Source organism: Podarcis cretensis (assembly GCF_951804945.1).
Source record: "Podarcis cretensis genome assembly, chromosome: 12".
NCBI classification, from domain to species: Eukaryota; Metazoa; Chordata; class Lepidosauria; order Squamata; family Lacertidae; genus Podarcis; species Podarcis cretensis.
Window position 1 is genome coordinate 25,928,634 of NC_137181.1, and position 24,148 is coordinate 25,952,781.

The 24,148-nt window shown below is 45.0% G+C and overlaps 1 long non-coding RNA gene across 2 annotated transcripts in view; it reads left to right on the plus strand.

The window, feature by feature from the left end:
* Positions 1 to 1,638: 1,638 nt before the first annotated feature.
* The window catches only part of LOC307200061, a 37,162-nt gene continuing 14,652 nt past the window's right edge, over positions 1,639 to 24,148 (plus strand). The window contains exons 1-2 of one of the 2 annotated variants that reach the window (XR_013832314.1): positions 1,732 to 1,779; positions 6,749 to 7,009. This is a non-coding gene — a long non-coding RNA (uncharacterized lncRNA). Of the gene's footprint in view, positions 1,780 to 6,748; positions 7,010 to 24,148 lie in introns of those variants that run through there. The other variant, XR_013832313.1, reaches the window with a different exon arrangement.

Genomic DNA, 24,148 nt, shown 5'->3' on the forward strand with positions numbered 1-24,148 from the left:
CCCTATATAGAGCTGCCTTCAGATATCTTCTAAAATAATAATTTTATTACTGATATTTATATTATCTAGAGGGCCACAGGTTCCCTATTCCTCATGCAAGTAAACCTGTGGGATCAGGTCCTGCAATAGACTGCACAACCAATCTGGCATGCTGCCACCAATTCCCCGGGGGGGGGGCGGGGGCACTATAGAATCATAGAATTGTAGAGTTGGAAGAGACCACAAGGGTAATCTAATCCAACCCCCCTGCAATGCAAGAATCATTTGCCCAGTCCTCAAGCAGTCATCACCCCAGCCATCTGCAAGGTCTACGCCATTCATATCAATTGAGGTAGAAGTCCTCTCTGTGTGTACTCATCTACATACTCTGCGTGTACTCATCTACATATGCTGATTTGTCCTCTCCATTGAAAGAACCATGCCTTGATAGTTGTTTGGATGCTGTGGATGTTAAACAACTGCCCAAATGAGTAAATCTACAAGGTACAAGCCTTGCACTGATAGGCCAGAGTGGCTCAAGTAACACTCCCGGACTTCTGTAAGAGGTTCCGGTTCCGGCTGCTCATTTTTCTGAAGAATAGAGATCAGGCACTGCGGCCCAAGATCTGGATATGAAGGCAGGGGGCTGGGCAGGAAGTATTTAAGCCGAAGCTGGGTGTGCTGGTCCTGTGGGTTACCCGAGAGGCGAGGTCCAAGTCCAGTCCGTGGTCAAAGGTGCAACATGGAGGCAGTCCGTAGTAGCTGAAGCTGGGTGCAGGGCAGGGAGTTGGGTGAAGTCAGGAACAGGCATGCAAGCAGGGAGCCAGGGCGGGTCAGGAGCTCAGGCAGGAACTAGCAACCAACAATGTCGCTCCCGCAACTTGGGACTGGGGCTGGCCGGCTTTTATCTGCCCCGAGCCATAGGGCGGCCCCGATCCTCTGGTGACTTGCCTCTCCTGGCCTGGAGGCGAGCACTCCTCCTGCAGGAACTTAGTTCCCTCCGCCTCTCTGCCCTGAGCCTCTGCAGCTCAGGAGAGGTTGGAGGGTTACCGGACCCAGAGGCAACCTCAGCTTCCTCTGACGGGGCTGAGAGTAGAGCACCTGCAGGCAATGGGTCCTCCATCACTTCAGGAGCCGAAGCAGACTCAGCTGGTGCCTGCACCTGAGGCACAGGTGAGGACCCTTCAGGCTCATGCCCCAGCCCCAGCTCAGCTGGTTCTGGAGGCGGGGAATCCTGTGCAGCTGGGATTCCTCAGGTTCAGCATCCAAGTCCGAATCCCAGGCCATCATACTGGGTAGCTTTCTATCTCCAAGGGATACTATAGTTGTAACTGCATCAGGGCCACTGGCAGAGGGGGGTACAAGGAATTCAAAAGTACCAGGCCCAATGCTAGCAGGGGCTCCAGGCACTTGGCATTTTTAAAAAGGAAGTGAATCAGAGACATCTAATGAAAGTTATAAAACAATATGTGAGATATCACTAAGGCTTTGGCACTCCGTGGGCAGCACCATTGCTAAGCAGGGACATACCTAGGAGTTGGTTGAGTCTGCCCAACCACCTCTCGACCCTGGTTTGGGGTGTCTAGAAGCCAGCCCACCCACCCACCCACTCTCCTTGCCAAGGGCTCAAGGGACACCAATACCAAGGGTGCAAGGGAGCCTAGGTAGGCCTCTGTTGCTAAGGTCACTTAATCACTGTTGCTAAGCAATCAGAGGAAGGAATGTTGACCACCCCACCTGAGACTCAGGAGAGGCCCTTTGCAAAGCAGCAGGAGAAGCTAAATGGAGGAGATCATGGCGGTAAGTTTGCTTGTGTCCCCATTATTTCATTTACACAATGTGCTGCCTTTAAAGAATAAAATGAAACTGGCTGGGTTTGGTAGGTTTTACTGAAAAGTAACTCACTTTGAAAATAAATGAGGGTTTTCCTCAGAAAAAAATGGAATATTACAGTCCCCCACCCAGCCACTACTGGTCTGTTTGTCTTAACTGGGATGCTATTTGTTAATATGCAGTAACCATAAAGCAAAAATATTAAATACAAAATGTCTCCACAAATGCAGCCACAAAATATCTGGGCATCTCAAAGCTGCTGCAAGTTAAAATGACTATTGACTGTGTTTGAACACAATAATTTCTCTTTGTTTATCAAGGTTGACAAAGTGTTTCAAATATATATTTCTGAGAGTTGTGAAACTGCACATATTCGTAGCTTATTGTATATTTGTTTCTTGATTTTCCTCCCAGAGCTCAAGGTTGTGTATATTGTTACTGTATCTCGATTCCCCCATTTTGTCTTCACAACAGCCCTGTGGGTTGGTAGTTCAGACACCAAAGCTGTGAAACTGAACATGCTTTTTTGCTTGTTGTTATTTATCAGCATTGGAAAACCTTTTGTTTCTTTCTTTGGGTATTTTGCTGTAAATATCAGGACTATGAAACATTGCAAGTAAAGCAAGGAGGCGGCTCTTCTGGCTTACCTTACATGATCTGTGAATGGCATTACAGTACTGTACATGAGAATATAAGAAAACTTTGGTGGACCAGGTCAATGGCCCATTTAGCCAAGCTTCCTGTTTTCACCTGAGAAGCCTGTTAGCAATAACACCCTCCCCTCCTGTACTTTCTAGCAACTGGTTTTCAGAAGTATACCTCCTCTGATCGTGGGAGCAGAGCACAGGCTTCGTGGCTTATAGCCTCTGATAAGCTTTTCCTCCACAAATTTGTCTAATCCTCCTTTAAAGACATCCAAGTTGGACTGAAACAGACCCCTCTATGAAACACTGGATATCTGCTGCCTGCCAGGCATTGAGTTAGATGAACCAACGATCTAGGTCAGTACTAGGCAGCTTCTTATGTTCCTGGTATTTGTTCAAAAGGAGCTCCCAAATAATTGTTTTAAGAACACAAGAAGAGCCTGCTGGATCAGGCCAGCGGCTCATTTAGTCCAGCATCCTTGTTCTCATAGAGGCCAGCCAAATGTCTGTGGGAAGCACAAGATTTAGTACAATGCTGCTAAAAGGCCACTCAGTTCCATAATACATGGTAGCAGCCTGTTGATGGTGGCTTCCCCCTAACACACACACACCTGAACCAAAAGGGATCATAAATGAACCCAAGTTGGAAAAAGTTAAATGCTTCCATACAAAATGACACAGTTCCCATCTTAAGATGAGAATGTAAGTGCACGGAAGCCTCTGAACCCACAAGAACTCTCTACATAAGAGTGATGTTCTTGATAGATGGCTACTTCCTTCCCATCAATGGAAATTGACAGCTGCAGCTATAACCTTTTCAGCACACTTCTTTCAATGGGAAACAGGGGACCTTCTCTCTCTCTCTCTCTCTCTCTCTCTCTCTCTCTCTCTCTCTTTCTCTCTCTTACGGAGCTATTCAAGATTAGGAGGCCTTGTGGGCAAAATGGGGCAGTGGCTTGAGGAGCATTCTTTTGGGGGGATCACACATGCGGAGAAAAGGGGGGAACCATCTACTTCTCTACTCTGATGTTGATCGGCACCTGCCGAAACCTTTTTCCATGCTTTTATTATTTTTAAGGAGAATGATCTTGTAATAAGGGGGTGGGGGGCTGAAGGGTTACATCTGGAGAGAGTTAAATGCTGTGGCTTTGAGACAGCTGGAATGCTGGCAACACGGAAGCTCCTTGTATACAGTGATGTTGTTTTCTTCAGGGAGATTGCAGAAAGGAGCTGCTTCGTTTCAGTGAAGCCAGATCTCGTGGAAATTCCATTGGCGAGTATGTGAGAGCGTGTCAGAATACAAATCTGCTTTCTTTGGTCCCCTGGTGCATCTTCTTTGAGTTCCAGTTCTGCCACGTGCCACTGCTACGTTGCCCATGAATAACAGATGTGAGGGTGGGGGTGGAGATATGGAATTAAAGAATCCAACTGATTTTAATTAGGCTGAAATAATAAACTATCATCCTCCGAATCAAGAATGATGGATACACTCATGCTGCGTGGAGAAAGTTGTCTTCAGCCTGCTTGAAGGAGCCATGTTAGAATGGTCTCCTTACCCTCCCCAAAAAACAATCACCTTTCCTACATACCTAAGGAATCCCAATAATCGTGTGTGTGTGTGTGTGTGTGTGTGTGTGTGATCATTTTCCTCCAAGGAGCTCAAGGGTATACAGGGTTCTCCTCTCTGTTGCGATCTCGGGTGGCGGTATCAGGCCTTGGGCGGAATCCTTTAGTCCATCTTCCTCTTTGCGGCGGCGATACCAGGGTTCCCCGTTAAAGGGGTTTTTGAAGGGAGGCTTTGGCCGTACGCTGAAAGGTCATCATTGCTCTCCCCTGCGGCGGCGTAACAGGGGCGGCTATCTCTGCTTGAACATATGTTCTCCAGAGCCGGCCCATCCCCCCCCCACACACACTGGATAACCCTGATGCTCCCTAGGTCCCCGGCTGGGGGCTGGGGAGGGAGAACGCCCAATGCCTGAGCCAAGGTCTACCCACATTTGAAATTTAATAAAGTTGTGGCCAATTTAATCCCATAGCACGTTGTCTAGAGTTGTTATTCCACATGACGGGGGGGACCACTCGGGATCTGGGGACTCCGCCTGTCCACGCAATGACCGCTCCCCACTTAAAACGGGGGGCGCCCTTTGCGTGGACGCGTGCAGCCCTGGATCTGGAGTGGCCCCATCAGCATAGGCTTTGCCTTCCCTCAGGTGGGATACCTGGAGGTCCCCGCCTACCCCAGTGAGTTGTCCAATCCCACCTGGGGGAAGCGTTGCCAGGGAAACCAGGCCAGGTAGGGGGAAGGATTACCTGCCCACACAATAGAGGGTGGATCTTACCTGGTAATCCTCACTTGGCTCCAGAGCTTCTCCCACCCTACCCACCCTCAGTTAATGTCTTCTTTTGCAGGTTAACTTTTCTTCATAGGTTTTGCAGGTTAACCTTTCTCCACAGGTATGCGGGCGCTGCTACGATAAGGTCGCTGTTAAAGGGCCGGAAAGGAATTTCCCTGCATTGGCAGGTTTCGCCTTTCCTGTAGCAAAACGTCACAACTTTGGCGGTATCAGGCCTTGGGCGGAATCCTTTAGTCCATCTTCCTCTTTGCGGTGGCGATACCAGGGTTCCCCGTTAAAGGGGTTTTTGAAGGGAGGCTTTGGCCGTACGCCGAAAGGTCGTCATTGCTCTCCCCTGCGGCGGCGTAACGGGGGCGGCTATCTCTGCTTGAACATATGTTCTCCAGAGCCGGCCCATCCCCCCCACACACACACTGGATAACCCTGATGCTCCCTAGGTCCCCGGCTGGGGACAGGGGAGGGAGAACGCCCAATGCCTGAGCCAAGGTCTACCCACATTTGAAATTTAATAAAGTTGTGGCCAATTTAATCCCATAGCACGTTGTCTAGAGTCGTTATTCCACATGACGGGGGGGACCACTCGGGATCTGGGGACTCCGCCTGTCCACGCAAAACAATCACCTTTCCTACATACCTAAGGAATCCCAATAATCGTGTGTGTGTGTGTGTGTGTGTGTGTGTGTGTGATCATTTTCCTCCAAGGAGCTCAAGGGTATACAGGGTTCTCCTCTCTGCATTTTATCCTCACAACAACCCTGTGAGGTAGATTGGGTTTTTGAAATACAATGACTGGCCCAAAGTCACCTCATGTGGGGTTTTGAACTCTGGTCTCCCAGCTCCTAGTCCAACACTCTAACCATTACACTGAACTGCGTAGTAACAGCAGCTGTCTATGGAGGGCATGCATGTGGCGGTGTCTTGCCAGTGGTGGTGCTGTGCTCATTGGGAAGGAAATGAAGCAACAGCATGGTGTGAGGGACTGTGGGGTGTTTGCAGCCCAGTAAGTGCAAATGCCTGTGGGCTGCTACCCTGAAGCTCCCCCAACTTCACTGTTGCTGCCTCCCCATATCCCAGCCCCATTCTGATTAGCACAGCACCACTGTCAGAGGCATGACACTGTCTCCTCCTCCCCCTCCACACAAAAAAACCTAAGAGAAAAAATCTTAACTGGGGAGGGGGAAATCCCAAAATGTTCCAGTGAGGACTGAGCATGCAAAGTGGGCAATGACTGCTGAGCATCTGTTCCAGAGGAGCAAAAAACTAAAGATGGGGCAAACTGAATGGAGTATCCTAGAAAAGGGCGTGCCTGGCAAGAACCTTGAATGGGAACAGTCCACACTGTAATGTTTTGTTCCCTGGGTGTGGGTCTTTACATGGCTCAAATGGCAAAAACATCCTGTACAAAAAAGGACTTCCATGTTTATCTCTGACTATAAGATGCTGAAAATGTGTGACGGGAGAAGGGGGTTGCTTTGATTAGGAATGAAAGAGGTAGTTCACATTTAAGCTAATTCACACTATACAAAGCAGTAGACAAATTGAAATACAAATACACACTTCTCAGCATTCTTCAAATGCAGTTCTCCTGCAAAGTACTGTGGACGTACAGAAATGCACATACTAGTGCCAAGTTTGTGCACATATGCATATATTAGTGAAAATGGCAAACAAAAGTGCCTTAGGATAGGGCAAGCTGCATACCAAAATGTGTGTATCAGGATAAATTTGCACTAAAATGCTAGTAGATTTTTATGAAACAGTTGTAGAAATGTAGAAAACTGGAAAAAAAGATTAGGCAAATGAGAAACTGAGAGAACTGAAAGTGACAGTATTCTCCATTCCTAACTGTGATGCCCTGCTTATATGCCCCCTTAGACATCTGGATGGCTGGTGTTGGAAACAAGACAATGGACTAGATAAACCCTTGATCTGTTACAGCAAGGAGCATCTCGATCAGGCTCACCATCCTCTCTCCACCACTCAGAAATCTGGAAACATTAATAACTAGCAAAACCAAAGGAGAAAAGCAACCCCAAAAGTGACCTAAATTGAAAATCACATTTTGGAGACGGAGTGGACGCACAGAGGCCGCCTGCGTGATAACCATCGTCTCAGGAACACACAAACTCGCAAAACATTAAAGCCCTGGCAAGTGTTTTAAGTGGTCTGCTCAATAAATGTGAACATTCTGGCCCACAATTATTTCCATAGGAAAATATTATTTGGCCAGAGGGAGGCGGTGGGGGAAACAGCCCTCGGGGATAAATATTGTTGGGTTGGAACAGGCCAGAAGGTAATCAGATATTTTATCAGGAGACAAGAAGATGGCAAAAGTTCACCCTCCCAGATGCTTGTAGGAAAGGGACTGTGCTTGCTAAATAATCCCAAATGGCTCCAGCAAGCCACATTCCATAGGGTGGGAGTGGGGAACCTCAGGCCTGGGGAGCAAATGCTGCCCCCCAGGCCTCTCTGTCTGGACTTCAGGACTCCCCTGGGCCATACCGCTCACCAGCTCTGCTCAGTCTCCTCTCCCGGGTCTTTGGCTGGCTGAGGTGTGTCCCTGAACTCTAATAAAGCCTCTTGCTTGCGTGGATGGGAGACAGATCTACAAGTATAAACAATTTTCAGAAGCTAGGCTTCCATTCCCCATCCACTGCTGGAATGCAGCCCCCAGAAGGTTGCTCACTAGGGAATGTGGCTATTGGGCTGTAGAAAAAGCTCTCCATCCCTGCCCTAGAGGAATATGGAAACCCTTGAACCTCAAATTTATTTATTTATTTAGGTTTTTTGAAATAGAAGCATACAGGTTCTGCGTGGAATTCTTTGCATGCAGGTCAACAAAGAGGCCTCATCCTCAATGCAGGGTGCAGCTGAGTTTATCTGAGATAAACAAAGCTTCCCATGGAGGCCACATCATCCAGAAGCAAAAGATTGCTTGCTCTAAGGCCATAGCCTGAAATGCATTTTCCTGCTGCTCTGCTGGCATTATCCCTGATGGTGCAGATAGGAAGATGGAAACCCTTGTGCATTTTTTTTCCCAGAGGCAGTGTTAGTAAATTTCAAAAATCCCACTTGTGGAGAAATCCGTGACTTGGAGCATGGGAGGCAGATTGAGAGTATATGGGTGAAAATTGTAGGAGGGGGGAACAACAGTAACCTTACTGTGGGTGTCTGCTATAGACCCCCAAGCCAGACTGAAGACTTGGATGATGCCTTCCTAGAGCACATTGTTGTTGTTTAGGTGTTTAGTCATGTCTGACTCTTTGTGACCCCATAGACCAGAGCACGCCAGGCACTCCTGTCTTCCACTGCCTCCCGCAGTTTGGTCAAACTCATGCTGGTAGCTTTGAGAACACTATCCAACCATCTCGTCCTCTGTCGTCCCCTTCTCCTTGTGCCCTCCATCTTTCCCAACATCAGGGTCTTTTCCAGGGAGTCTTCTCTTCTCATGAAGTGGCCAAAGTATTGGAGCCTCAGCTTCAGGATCTGTCCTTCCAGTGAGCACTCAGGGCTGATTTCCTTCACAATGGATAAGTTTGATCTTCTTGCAGTCCATGGGACTCTTAAGAGTCTCCTCCAGCACCATAATTCAAAAGCATCAATTCTTCGGCGATCAGCCTTCTTTATGGTCCAGCTCTCACTTCCATACATCACTACTGGGAAAACCATAGCTTTAACTATACGGACCTTTGTTGGCAAGGTGATGTCTTTGCTTTTATAATGCTGTTACCCTGATATCTGTTGAAACTCTGCCAAGAATGTAAGGTCCAACAAATTCCTCAGTTGCCTCGCTGACTATTTCATTTCCCAGAATTTGGAAGAAGCAACAAGGGGGTCATTTCTCTTGGACATGGTCCTCACTAATGAGAGGAACTGATTGACGAAGTGAAAGTACTGGGAACCTTGGGAGGAAGCAATTTCGCTCTCTTGGATTTCATTATACAGAGGCAAGGGGAAGCTGAGCGTAGTCAGACATGCACACTGGACTTTAAGAAGCCCAATTTCAAAAAAAGTTTAAGGAACTACTGGGTGAGATCCCATGGTCAGAAATACTCAAAGAGAAGGGATGGGGGCTTCTTAAAACTGAAATATTGAAGGCACAAAGACAGGCATTCCCAATAAGAAAGTAAAGTGGGAAGCACCTAAAAACACTGGTGTGGTTACACCTTACAGATGAGTGGAGATGTAAAAAAAGTCATGTATAAGAAACGGAAGTATATACACAAGCAGCCAACACTTGCAAGGAGAAGGGTTCCCTTGCAGCTCTACAGTTCTATGATTCTTTGTTAGTCTGCCGTATATCTGCACCATATATCTTGCTGTGTTGTATATCTCTCTGATCATAGCTGTACCCAGGAAGAAGGCTCTACTCAGAAGGAGGGAAAAGACCCAGCTTCTACCAATTACCCATCAGAGTAGCAGGTAGAAGAGGAGCTGCTTTAGCCTCACAGTCTCATGTGGACTTTTATTGGGGCTGGATCTATACAGGTTTTTAAAAAAATGCTACAGAAAAAAACACACTATAAAAGCTCTTAATGGAAAATCCAATTGGCTCTACAGTGCCATCTGGTATCACATATTATAACGCAGTTATAATGATATAATTGATGAGTGTAGATGAGTCTCAGGTTAACAGCATTCCTCCAACAGCCATTAAAAGGTGGGGTATGTATGTATGTATGTATGTATGTATGTGTAAATAAATAAATAACATTGTTATTTTTAAAAACAATACTTTGAGTTCCAGACCAGGGTGGCACAGACATGCCTTTCCAGGTTCAGCCTCAAGGCATGCATGCTGATATAGATTGCCAAAGTCCTCATCCACCTGTGTCAACGTACTGGGCTTCAACCATTGCCTGTTGAAGTCTGGCTATTGTTCTTCCCCAAATCTGCAAAGGCTGGCTCCGTCATCTGTTCATCAAAATCCACCTTTTCCAGAGTTGGGCAGAATCCCTATTCCGTAACTGAACCATCCATAGATCCTGGCTGATGTCCTGAAGTAGCTGGAAAGCTGCATTAGGATAGCCAAAGATTCATCCTGGCCTGGAAAGACAGGAAGCAGTCTGGAAAGGAGAACTTGTATGGGGTTTGGCTTTATCTTTGCATGGTGATCCAAATAATTAAACTCTGCTGCCTCTTCAGTGTTTCCGAGTTCAGCAGGACACAGCGCAGCAGGAGAAATCAATGATTTCAAGACAGTATGGTAGATAGCTGCTTTTTCTAACCATTTTATTTATATAATAATAATAATAATTTTTTATTTACACCCTGCCCTTCCCAGTTCAAAAACCGGGCTCAGGGCGGCTAACAACAAATTTAAAACACTTAATTATAAAAGCAGCATAAAAGACAGTATAAAAACATGAATAACAATAAAATTTAAAAATAAATTTAGGGGAAATAAGCATTAGACAATCCCCAGGGCTAGCTGGCTGAATTGGTCCTACTTGGGCCAGCGAGGAGGCCGGGGGAGAATTAGCTGTGGGGTTTCAGAGCGGGTGATCTTCATAAATGCGGAGGGGGAGGGAAGAGAAGGGAAATAAAAGATCAGGCTGAATTCAAATTAAAGGCCAGGCGGAATAGCTCTGCCTTACAGGCCCAACAGAAGGAGGTTAAATCCTGAAGGGCCCTAGTCTCATGGGACAGAGCATTCAACCAGGTCAGAGCCATCACTGAAAGGGTCGGAGCCATCACTGGTGGAGGATAGTCTGACTTCCTTAGGGCCCGGGACCTCTAAACTATGGTTATTCATGGACCTTAAGGTCCTCTGCGGGGCATACCACGAGAGGCGGTCCCGTAGATACGAGGGCCCTAAGCCACAAAGGGCTTTAAAGGTCAAGACCAGCACCTTGAACCTGACCCTATACTGCACCGGGAGCCAGTGCAACTGGTAAAGCACTGGGTGAATATGCTCCCATGGCAGGGACCCCATGAGGAGCCTCGCTGCAGCATTCTGCACCCGCTGGAATTTGTGGGACAGTTTCAAGGGCAGCCCCGCGTAGAGCAAATTACAGTAGTCAAGCCTGGAGGTGACCATCGCATGGATCACTGTGACCAGATCGGGGCGGGAAAGGTAAGGGACCAACTGCTTAATGCGGCAAAGATGGAAAAATGTCGCCTCAGCTGTTGCTGTAACCTGCTGTAACCTCAGCTGTTGCTGTAACCATTATATCATCTATGACGACAACATGGCAGTAGACCCTAATGGAATTCATACATAATCATCTTTGATGATGTAAAAAGAGAATAGCTTCAGAGAATATATTGTTGCATTTTGTGTGTGTGTGTGTGTGTGTGTGCGCGCACACACACACACGTGCAGATATTTTTCTTACCACCTGTGATTCCTACTACTAGTATGATAGTAACAAGATGGGGTATGAGTTAGGGATAGGGAGAAATTTGATCCAGTTCACATTTAAAGGAGAACTTAACCTATCTCACACTTTCTGAAAAAAGATGCACAATGAGGGCTGTCCTTCAAAACTCACCCATCTGAATCTTTCAATGCAGTTCTCCAGCCAATACGTGCAAAACTCTGTGTATACTGGGGTAAAGTATGCATAGAAGTGCATATGTTAGCGAAAATAAGATGCAAAATGCATTATATTAATGAAAATGTATTTGCAAAAAAGTGTATATTAGGGAAGCAGTGCGCTAAAATGTTTATGAATTTTCAGGAGATCTTCTTAAATAAAAAAAATCATGATATGATATGCAAATGGCTTGGGGGGTATTGGTTTGCTTTTGTTCTTTTTTATTATGTATTTTGTGTGCTCATTTTGCATTTTTATGTTATGAACCACCCTGTGATCTTCAGGTGAAGGGCAGTATAGAAATTAAATAAATAATAATAATAATAAATTTATTACATTAAGCAAAAGTGCTTTCAACGTCCATATATTAAATCAAAAAAATGTGTAGGAAAGTGGCATATATTAGGATAAATGTGCTTGAAAATGCATATTAATATTTGTACACTGGTGCTTTTTTAAAAAAAAAATCAAACTAATTCAGAAACGGAGTGATCTGAAGAAAAAGTTGGGAAAATGAGTAGACAAGAAAGCATTAATTGATTGATTTGACTATCCTTGTTTTGTGCCTATTCATTTCCTGTGAGGCCAGCAAATCTCTAGAAGGAGCACAGTAAGCATCCAATACAGATTAGTATCCGCAGCAATGCACAAGGGAAGACCCCGACTCCCCCATGGAGGAATCTATTTTCACAGCAGAATGGAGTGACTTTGTGGGATGGTTTCCTGTTGAGTTCATAGTCTGTGCAGGGTGTTGGGGCACTGAACGTGCCTGCAAGGAAGTTAGCTCTGCAGCTTTGCTTTTAGTTTTGACCATAAATGTCTCTCCAAACCTGGACAAAAGTAAAAGAAAAAAATGTGTCATGAAAAATGAGGGAAGATAAGATTTTTTTTTAAAAAAATTATTTATTTCCAAAAGATGGGAGAAATACTCCCTCCTGCAAAGTGTCAGCAGTGGGACATCTGCATTATGTTGGTTTCTTGCAACAATCTATTCTGTCTAACATCCGTGTGAGACAATTAAAGGTAATAAATCATAAAGCCTTTCTTGGTTTTAAAGATCCCAGATGCTCTGAAAGACATTAAAATCTAGATGTCTCATCCCACCTTAGATTTTGTGTCAGCACTTGGCAGATTTAAGTTTGAAAAGATAGCAGAGGTCCTTCAAATGCCAACAGAGCAGGTTTTCTCAGATTAGTCATAATAGCAGTGGAAATGTGTTTGGGGGGGGGGCAGTTGAAGGATAGGCATGTATATAACATTTATGGTACTCTTGACTGATGAACTCTTTTATGCATACATTTGCCTAATAAAGAAATCCTATTTTTTTTCCAAAAATCAAATCATAAATTGCAAGATAGCTGTGTAGAAAAGGCTTAAGGAAAGTCAGAATTGCTGGTTAATGTTTATTCATTCCTTCTCTAGGACATGTTTCATAAAAGACTTCATCTGTACTGGAAGCAGCTTGCAGTAAAATATCACACACAGTCTCACATACCCAAATAAAGTGCATTTTAATGTTATGAAAGGCAAATGAACGATTAAATGTTTCTGCACTTCCTGTATGCATTCTATAAATACCCTTGTAGAATCACAGAATTGCAGAGTTGGAAGGGATCCTGAGGGTCATTTAATCCAGTCCTCAGCAATGCAGGGATCTCAATTAAAGCATTCGTGACAAATCCAACCACCACTTTAAAGTCTCCAAGTAAGGAAAGTCCACGACCTCTCATGGGGGGGTGGGGTCTGTTGTGGTCAAACAGTTCTTATTGCCAAAAAGTTCTTCCTGGTGTTGAAATTTCTTTTTTTGTAACTTGAATCCATTGGTTTGGGTTCTAGCCTCCAGAGCAGGAGAAGACAAGCTTGCTCCATCCTCCGTGTGACAGCCTTTTAGATATTAGAAGATGGCTATCATATCTCCTCTCAGTCTCCTCCTTTCCAGGCTAAATATACCCAGCTCCTTCACCTATTCCTCATAAGGTTTGGTTTCCACACCCTTGGTTATCTTGGTCGCCCTCCACTGCACACATTCCAACTGGCCAATATCCTTCTTAAATTGGGCGCAGCTCACCAGGCCTAGAGATTTGAATTCATTTCAAGTAGTTTAGTGTTCCAGGAATGGATTCCAGTGCTGCCAGACCCCAATTCCACTGAGGGAAATGGATTTCTGTGGGGAGGAGAGGAAAGGGAAGTTCCATTACATGAGTGGAAGGCTGCTTGCTTAATGTTGGCTATTGTCTAATTGAATTTAATTAGGTTATACATAGGATTGTGTTGTAATTTATTGTATTTTTAAAATGTAGATTTGTGGAACTCGCCAGTGTAGCATAGTGGCTAGTATGGTGGACTAGGACCTGGGAGACCAGGGTTCAAATCTCCACTCCACCTTGGGCCAGCCACTCAATCTCACCCTAATCTACCTCACAGCGTTGTTGAGAGAAGGCTGCACTAGGCAGCATCCTTCGCGAGTTGGCAACTACTTTATCACTGTGGCCCTACTTAAACTTGCAGATGATCGCCTGCATTACAGCTAAGTTCCCACAAGCTTTCCTCCATACCTCTGCCCACCTATGTGCATGAGAGTGCACTGAGGAATTTGGCTGTGCAAAACAGCTCCTTTTGCCTCACAGGGCAGAGGGGGCCCCAAAGCCCTCCAGGAAACATCTCTTAGATGCATGTTTGAGAACATCAAGCGGGAACTGATTGTAAGCCCTGGAGCACAAAACCTATTGATTTAGCCACATGGGGTTTCTGAACCAAATTGTTCCCAAATGCTGATCTTTCTTCCACCCACTCATAAAGAGTTAAAGACATTTCCCACATGTTAGAGGGAACTCAAGGACACTGAGGGAGAGAGAGAGAGAGAGAGAGAGAGAGAGAGAGAGAGAGACCCTCTCAGAGCTTTTCAGAAATGTTTTCTCCCTTGGAAAATTCTAGTAAACAAAATAATTGCAATAATAAAATAAATGTTCTCTTCATTCTCCTTTTGATGGGAGATGGAGCTTCGTGATATAAATGCGAGTTGCATATAATATGCCATTAAAACTGTTTTACATTCTCTTGCAAGTTCCAGCAAATATGTCCACTTTACATACAAAGAGAGGAATTTCTGAGGCTTGCATTGTTGACTCTTTCCATATGGAATATGTATAAATGTGTAAAGAAACCCATATATGTTTCATTTTGACTTGGGACACAAGAAACAACTCACTATTGAGCTTACAGGAGATGGATGTTAATGTGTTCCGTGCAGATTATTAGTGGTCTTTGGCTCTGAAACAACCTCAGGTCATAGCCAAGGACAAAAATAGCCCATAAAATATGGCATGCCCTCACCAGGCCCATTTATCTTCAGAGCATCAGGTTGCTGCATTTACTGTAACACAAATGCCTGGTTTCAAAGATGAGTGAGGAAGAAACGCTCATAGTGAAATCAATACGTATTTGCAAATAAAAAGAAAAAGGGTCTTGATAAATTTGCCGGTGTGAATTAGAAACTCAATTTGCAGTGGATGTAAGCCTCTCCCCCCCCCCCCACACACACACTGTTGGATGAATTTGTGGAGGGAGGAATCAGGGTAGTTGCTGCTGCTGCTGCTCCCACTCCTGGCCTCCATGAGCTCAGCTGATGTTTTACAGAGCTTACACATGCACAACAGCATGCAAATGGAGAGCGCTGTAGGGACAAGTGAAGAGAAAAAAACTTGTTTCCAGTTTTATGGACAACTTGTACTCATGCATACAACTCATTCAAACCTTCAAGTGACTTCATGGAAGCCAGGGCCAGTGGCCCATCTAGGCCAGCATCCTCTTCCGACACTGACTGGGGGAAACCTGCAAACAGGACCCAAGTACAAGAGCATACCCCACACATGTCCCGGGCGGGAAATGGGACATCCTGTTTTCTCATGCGAGGGCACAGTGGCCATTTTGTAGGCTGCCCCTGCTTCCTACAGGAGTTCCACAGCTGAACTATGTGATGAGTGGATGTCCACAAGTTCCAATTTCATGAGGGAAGGAGAAAAACTTTTCTCTGGACACTTTCTCTGTGAAATGCATAATTTTTACAAACCTCTATTATGCCCCCAACCAGTCCTGACTTCAGCAATTCACCCAAAGTGAAGCTTTCATCTCCCACTGATTTAAACAGGAGAGACTGGTGGGAATTTGGCTGGACCTCTTGAAGCATAAACTCTTGTGATTCACCGCAGGACAAACAATGTGAGAGCCATGTGTATGCTGCTACCTGGTGGCCCGGCAAAAGCAGCTCAAATGTTGCTTTCTAGGTTGCCTTTTGTCCCTGTTCCTCCGCCTGATTACCTTCAGCACTATTCCCTTTGAGACAAAGATCACGGCTTCTTACGTTTCTGCGTGGTTCTTAGCACAATGGGACTTGGTCTTGATTACAGTCTGCAGCAGGGTCAAGAATATAAAGGCACAATGTGAAACAGGCACAATAGCTGGAGTCTAGGGCCCGCTGAGAAGATGGCTTGTAAAGTCCAGGATCTGAGCCTCTGAGAGTGATTTTTATGTCCTCAATTACAAGAAGAGAAGAGTTGTTATTCAAAGCTGCTGCCCCGGAGGACAGGAAAACAAAGAGGAAGGTATGTGTGGGACCTGCTGACCTCAATCAATTGCCTGCTTTCTTGGATAGCAGCAGCATCTCTGAAATCGAAACCCACCCTCCAAAATCCAACTGACTTCCTGTCACCAGAACCTGGGGCAGAAGGTCAAGATGAGAGGTGCGGAGTCATGAGAATGTTACCCAAAGACACCTCCTTAAATTAAAATAAGAAAAAAGAAATCCACAGGATGTGTTTTCTTTGCTAGGTTATTTACAGAGCAAAAAGATAACATGGCGGCGAATGGGTTTCGAGCTTTTCCAAAGCGTTTTTAATCTATTAAAGGAGCTGAAATACTCTTATCCGAAAGCAATCTGAGCAGCCTCTACTTTCTGTGTTTTGTACTGTGGCATAGCGAAGAGGGAACAGCAGGGAGCTCAGCTCCAGGGCTGTCTCTAGAACAGAGAAATGGTGATGTCATCTGCCAGAGCACCACGGCAATTGATAGAACCTCCTTGCTGTACTGGTAAATGGATCAGGAGATAACGAGGCTTTCAAGTTTGTGGCAGATGAGCATTGGGTGAATGTGGAGAGTACGGAAATTAAACAAGAAGACACTGGATAGCTCTTTCTGTTTCTTAGATGGGGTTCCTGCTTCACTGTTTCGCTCGTCACTGTTAGAAATGCTAACAATCTTGCATAGAAAGACCAACTGAAAGCCTAAAGAATGCATTTCAGTTGGCTTGAGATCTTTTGTTAAATCTCTTTTACATGGCGAATTTATTCTATAAACATCTATTCAGTGAAAGTCTTTGATCCTAATAAATTGGAAATTGTGTACTGCATTGCTGCTTGGGGCGGGGGCGGGGGCGGGGCGGGATGTATGTGACTATAGATCAACACAGCCACTTGCATTTCTTTTACTCTAAGAGGGGCTTCTCAGGATGAATTCCTGCACTTCCAAATTTACCACTACACCACTCACTCTGTAATGTCCGTACATAAGCTTGACATTACGGGAAGTAATTGTTTATTCTAATTCACATCCCCAAACACCCTGTTGAACATTGTAGCTGCCCTGCTAGGCACACTTAGCTGGGAATAAGTTCATTCTGAGTAGACATCTGAGTAGCTTCTGAGTAGATATGCATAGGGATACACTGTAAATTAACATGCCTTGAATTAGCTAGGGGAAGCTACATTTTCACCTCACCCATTCATAAGCTAAACCAGGCTGAAAGCCCATTTATACATTTTTTAATAGATAGATGCTTAAAATAAATAAAATTCTAGATGTTTGGCACAAGATTTTGCCTGATGAGGTGTCTGGTATAGCTCTATACCTTCTGAAGTGAAACAAGAGTTGGTGCTATCAAAACAATCTCTGCCTGCTACCCGTTTTTCTCCAGAATAAGAATATGCATTCTCCTTCACAAGGAAAAGAGACGCGGGTGGCGCTGTGGATTAAACCAAAGAGCCTAGGACTTGCCAATTGAAAGGTCGGCAGTTCAAATCCCCGTGACGGGGTGAACTCCCGTTGCTCAGTCACTGCTCCTGCCAATCTAGCAGTTCGAAAGCACATCAAAGTGCAAGAAGATAAATAGGTAGTGCTCCGGCAGGAAGGTAAACGGCGTTTCCGTGCGCTGCTCTGGTTCGCCAGAAGACGCTTAGTCATGCTGGCCACATGACCCAGAAGCTGTACGCCGGCTCCCTCGGCTAATAAAGCGAGATGAGTGCCGCAACCCCAGAGTCGGTCACGACTGGACCTAATGGTCAGGGGTCCCTTTACCTTTACCTTCACAAGGAAAAGGTCTTTTGCTTAATTCAAATACACTTAATTGGCATGACAAAATCAGCATGCATTACCAAACTCTGAGGTAAGGACAAATCCCAAATGTTTTTACTGGGCTGTAAAGAGTGGGAGATGTTATCCTACCCATTAAAGATTTGGATATTAACCTGAAAACTGCAATCCTGGCCATAGTCTACCAGGTTTAAGTCTGCCTCATACTAAGGATCTGCCTCATGCTAAGACAGACCATTGGTCAACCTAGTTTAGATTGGGGCATTTCCCAAACCTGCTTGAAGTCGCCAGGGATTGAACCCAAGACCTTCTGTTTTCAAAAACATGTTCGCCGAGCATCTGAGATCAATGTGACAGGCAATGCAGAGGTGGCATTACTTTCATTTTGTTTATTTTAATTTTTGGTAAATAGACGGAGCACTTTTTCATATTCCAGTTATTTGACAAAAACCTAAAAGACTGCACCAGTATATAAAATTAAATATATCCATGACCACTAGTTACTCTGTCATCTTATTGGCTGGCACAAAGTAAAGATAGAATGGAAAAGCCATTAACTTAATATATTAAGCAGTTTAGCAACCATTTTATCTGTGGAAAGTTTCGTTGCCTGTAAAGGAATCTGAAATGATTGTGAAACTAGACAATTCTTAGTAGTCCTCCAAGGATCAAGCTGCCAGAAAATCCCTATCTTCTGCTAAACTCTCTTAACTTCATTATTTGTGATGAGCTGGAAAGAAATATGACCAGTCATTTTCAGATATTGGGTGTGTGTGTACTTTTTGTAGGTATGAAAATTTAATACATCAAGATAGGATGGCGACGTATTCTGAGATTTAGAAAGAATTAAATGAAACAAATCCCTCTTAGTTTGAGTTGTTTAGGTACCAGTAAGCAGGTACTTAAACTTTAAGTGCTGATTAAGCAAGCTGACAGGTTAATAACAAAGACTAGGGACTGTCTATTATCAAATATTTGTAAAACGCTTTTACAATTTGATTCAGGACTGCAACAGATAAAGGACAACTATGCACAAGATATAGGCAGAATTATCCCTGTTAAGTTGTGGGTGAACATATCAGACGACACAGTGATTCTTCAAACAGCTCTTGTTTATTCACAGGCCAGAACAGAACTGAACTGAAGGGTTCAGCCAGCCTGCTTATATAGAGCTCCACTACAATGCAACAGTAACAATTTTCTGTAACTAGCCAATCACTGAATGTCACTTTCAATTCCTTATTTGCATATGTGGACCTCAGTGAAAACTATCTACAGTATCCCCCTGCTGGCCCAGTGTGAGAACTTCAGTACATAACAATTCCAATGGATATCCAGGAGACTATATGGGACATGATGCGTAGATTTTCTTTAAATTTCATGTTGAGAGGAGATTGCTACACAGTAGTGTTGAAATAGTAACTCTCACTTGTAATAATAAAGTAAATATTTTATTCCCATATGTTGGAAAGAAATGGAAATGCAAGATTATCACATTACTAATTACTCTCACATTACTAATTACTCTCAGCACCCTTAACAATCTACAGTTCCCATAATTCTTTGGAGCAGCATGGGGATGGGACCAGCAGGGACTACAATGGCAGGGGTGGGGCCAGAGTACATGACCCTACTCTCTCTTCACAAAAAGAAACACCCAAGTAGGTCTTAATTTAGGCTGCAATCTGTGAACGCAGACCTGGGGATAAGTCCCATTGTACACAGTGGAAATGGCTTCTGGCAAACATGCAGAGGATTGTACTGTTGTTATGGATCCAACCCACTGTGTTAACCCTGAGATCTTCAGTGGAAATGATCAGGATTTCCTCTACATATAGTCTTCTACACACACACACCAAACTTGAGTATGGATCCTGTTTTCATATTGGATACCTGTAAGTCAACAGAGAACGCATGCCCTTAAGGCTATGGGTTGCATCCCATGCTGGTCCTACTCAGAGCAGACCTGTTGAAATTATAGATATAGCTAATTGAGGTTCATTAATTTCAGTGGATCTCCCTCAAGTAGGACTAGCTTTGGATACAATCCAAAGTGCTCCTGGAGCTTCCAAAGGTTAGACTTTGTCATTCTGCTCGGACTTGACCCTGAAGGTTCTCTCTCTGGGACCATGACAATGTCAGGTTCCCATGCTTGGTACCACAGAACACAAAACAGACACTTAATATAATATGACACCTATGTTCCTACTTTAGCAGCTGAGATACAATTCCAAATGAATGGAGTGCAGCTGCTGATAAACACACAGTCTGCACACTGCAGACACCTCATCTTGAGAACCTCTGGAAATAATCAAGAAACTTGAAGTACTCCATGCCTTTATATCAAAACGGCAAAGGCTTAGCATTACTGACAGCCATCTACTAGAGGTGCCTACATAATTTCTGTGGCTCAAATAGCTGAGACAGGTCTGTCTGAGCAGATTTGGCTGGGGGTTACGACTGCGACTCGGAACTAATGTGTATGGATGAGGGAAGAGTCAAACATGAAATCATTCTGATCAAAGGAGATTTCTTCAAGGGAAGGTCAGTCCACCGCCCCCCCCCCAAAAAAAAAGAACAAAAAAAACCCCCAAAATGAGGATTGAAAACAGGCTCCTTTGCAGACATGGATTCTTTCATGCACCACATTTCTCAGGAACATCTAATCTACATAAAACCATAAAAAGAAACTCACTGGTTCAGTTTAATATCTCGTATTGTATTCTGTATGTAACTGGTAGCCAATCAGATGCTTCTGGGATGCCGACAAGCAGAGCGTCAAGAAAACAGCCCTCCTGGTGTTTGTCCCATCGTCTGGTACTCACAGCTGTGCTGCTTTTGAACAAGGACATTGGTGGCTTTGGTACACACTGGGGGAAAGCCATAGCTCAGTGGGAGAGCATATGCTTTGCATTCAAAAGATCCCAGGTTTAATCCCCAGCAGCTCCTGGGAGGGCTGGGAAAGGCTCTGGTGTGAAACTCCTGGGAACTGCCTCTAGTCTGCGTAGATCAGGTTTCCCTAAGCAAGTGCCCTCCATATGTTATTGGACTACAACTCCCATCATCCCTGACCACGGTCCAGGCTGACTGGGGCAGCTGGGAACTGGAGGGCATTAAGTGTGGGCAGCCTACTGTAAACACTACTGAGATAGATGGAGTAATGGCCTGGCTTGATATGAGGCGAGTTCCGATGGGCTGCATCAGAATTCAGATTCAGAAGCGGGAGGCAGTGGAAGACAGGAGTGCCTGGTGTGCTCTGGTCCATGGGGTCACGAAGAGTCGGACACGACTAAACGACTAAACAATGACAACATGCAATGTTGGATGCCACTCAACGTGGCACTTCACAGAAACACAAAAGCACTTCTCTCAATTCTGCAGTACACTTCTCCAACCAAGTAATCTGTACAAAAGTGCATATGCTAGTGTGCATTAAAGTGTGCATTAAAAGGCACATTTTGTTGGAAATACATTATATTGAGAGAAATTGCTTTTCAGTAATGTGCACATTGGGAGAAAATTGCACTAAAATGATGATGAATTCTCATGTGGACTGAAAAATAAATAAAATCACAATCCAATGTAGAAACCTGGAGAATGTAATTTAAGACCAGAAAAGTGAGAAGTGGAAAGAAACCGAAATGGATATACGCACCCATGCCAAAAACCTTTGCTCCACCCAGGGGCGTAGCAAGGGGGGTGCAATAGGCGTGGTCTGCCCCGGGTGTCCCCACTGAGGGGGGTGACAAAATGGTGGGTGGCACTCATTACGGGGCCTGCAGCGTGCCCAAGCCACACATCTCTCCTGGGAGTGATGCGGTGGCTTGAGCGCCCGCAGACTCCTCGCTTGCCCCAAATAGTCCGCCCGCTGCTTCCCCCTCAGCTGTAGGGCAGCTGAGTGGGAGGAGGCAGGCAGACTCCTCGGAGGCCCCGCGATGCCCCCATAGGCGGCTGGCCCTGCCCCCAGGTGCCCAATCTCAAGTTATATATATATATAACTTGAGAGCCAGTGTGGTGTAGTGGTTAAGAGCAGTAGACTGGTAATCTGGTGAACCAGGTTCGTGTCTCCGCTCCTCCACATGCAACTGCTGAGTGACCTTGGGCCAGTCACACTTCTTTGAAGTCTCTCAGCCCCACTCACACCACAGAGTGTTTGTTGTGGGGGAGGAAGGGAAAGGAGAATGTTAGCCGCTTTGAGACTCCTTCGGGTAGTGATAAGGCGGGATATCAGATCCAAACTCTTCTCTTCTTCCTCTTCAATCGGCTTGCTCTGCCACTGGTTCCACCCACTTTTGCCTCTGGCCCTGCACACCACTGAAATGTGGCCCCTGGGAGGTTGCTATGATGGAATGCAGCCCTTGGTCTGCAAAAAGGTTCCCCATCCCCACTATAGAGGAAAATTGATCATGAGGCTGCAGCCAGTGTAAAACTGGGCTGGTATCAAAGTCCAGCAGCCCAATGGATTTGCTTGGATTACAGGTGAAACTGTTCTAACCCTAAAGCACCGTTCCTTCTGCCTCGAGAGATAAATGGTGTTGTTCGTTCTTCATGGAGAGCACGGCGAGTTTCCTCGGGCATTGTGAGCGCTGAGTGATTAGTATAACAAATGTTGCGTTTCAGACATATACACAATGGGCAAAGGGTAATCTTTGGGTGCACTGCAGGAAGATAGCAGCGAGCGGATATAGCATGATAGGAAACTGCATGTCTGTGAAACAGTTCATTTGTCTCCGTCCATACAAAGGACTAGGGATATGTGGCCTGCATACGTCAGGGATCACTCGCCCACAGATGACAACCCAGATAAGAACTGCAGTGGCGATAAAAACATAAAATGAGTTTATGTAGACAAAGCCTGAGGCCCAGATAATGTGCATCCACAAAGCTGTGATGGCTTAGACAGTGAGGAACCTTTTAATGGCATTTTTAAAAGTGCACTAGATTTGAGGGAAGAGGTCCGAAAGATTACAGAGCAGCAAGATTGATTCGAATACATGTTAACGGGCCTCGAGGCAGGAAACTATAAACTAGCAAATGTAACATTGTTTGCAAAGAAACCTGGAAACTATTTAAAGTGGTTTGTCCGAAGGAAGAACACCTGGAGAGTAAGCAATTTAATATATATAACTTGTGGGTTTTTCTTTTTAAAAATAAAAAAGTTGCTCCTGTTGTAGGCAATTTCTTGTCTTGGACATTTAAAGCTTAACAGTATACCGATATGCTACAGTTAATTGTGGAAAGCAGAGGCTTTGCACAATGCAAATTTGTGCACTTTGCTGAACTGTTCAAAATGTGTTTTCATCGCCATGGTGACAGGGGAAGTGTTTATTTGTGAATGTACTTCCCATCTGTACACACAGGGGACTGCAGATCCAGTATGAAAAAAATGAGGCCTAAAGGTACTCTGTAGCTCACATGAATCCTGGGACACTCACTCACTGGTCAGTGAACAGAGCACTGAAGGAGCATGTATTCATTATGAATTCCTTCTTCTGGAACAGATTTTGCATCAATACATCCTGCACAAATACATATCCCAATGGAATGCGTATGCACACATGCAGACACCCAAATATTCATATGTGGAGAAAGGTGAATGTTGAGATTGGATTGAAAAATCCTTAGGCTATGGGATTATGAAATGGCAAGCAAAATTAGCAAGGGCAGACGCAATGATACAAATTCCTCACTCGTATTCAGACCTTCTGAATGGGACTCAAGAAAACATGCAAAAAGGGCAGAGTGTACCCAGCCTCACTACCTCCACCTCATTATCAGCAGTGTGGATTCAAGGGTGATGTTAGCAGCAGGGAAGCCTCTTGTAGTCACCCTGAGGAACCAGGGTTCAGAAATGGGTTGGAGTGTCCATGAATGCAGGAGGACCTTCCCACAGCAGGCAGCCTTGAACATGGAGGGGCAGTAGGGCACTGCCGGCACACCCACGGACAATCTTCCCTTCTGCTGTGTTTGTTTAAACCTGATTCAGACCCCTAGAGAAAGTCTCATTAAAAAGAGAGAGAGAGAATCATTGAGGAAGGACAGAGCAAGGACTTCTATCCACCACCAGGGGTGCCAACTCCAGGGGACCCTGTCTCCTGTGAGGCTTTCCAACAGAGGGTTGCTCTATGGCACAAAGTACCTGTTGGTTTCTATTTCCCTCACTGAGCAGCAACTGCAGTCACAAGGCATTGTTTTGCATTCCACAGTCAGAGTTACTGTTGGGTTCCCACAGGAATGGGAGACTGGATGTGACGTTCACTGGTTTCCTGTTTTTCACTGTTTCTCTCGGTGTTATTTGTTTCTGAGATGAGTTGCTTCTCTGCTCTCACAGAGGCAAGATGCATGTTTGTATTCTCTCAGCATAGAATGTAAATAAAATTAAGAATGTAGCACATACTGCTTATCCTTCTGCTGTGTGACGACGCTCTGCTTGGGC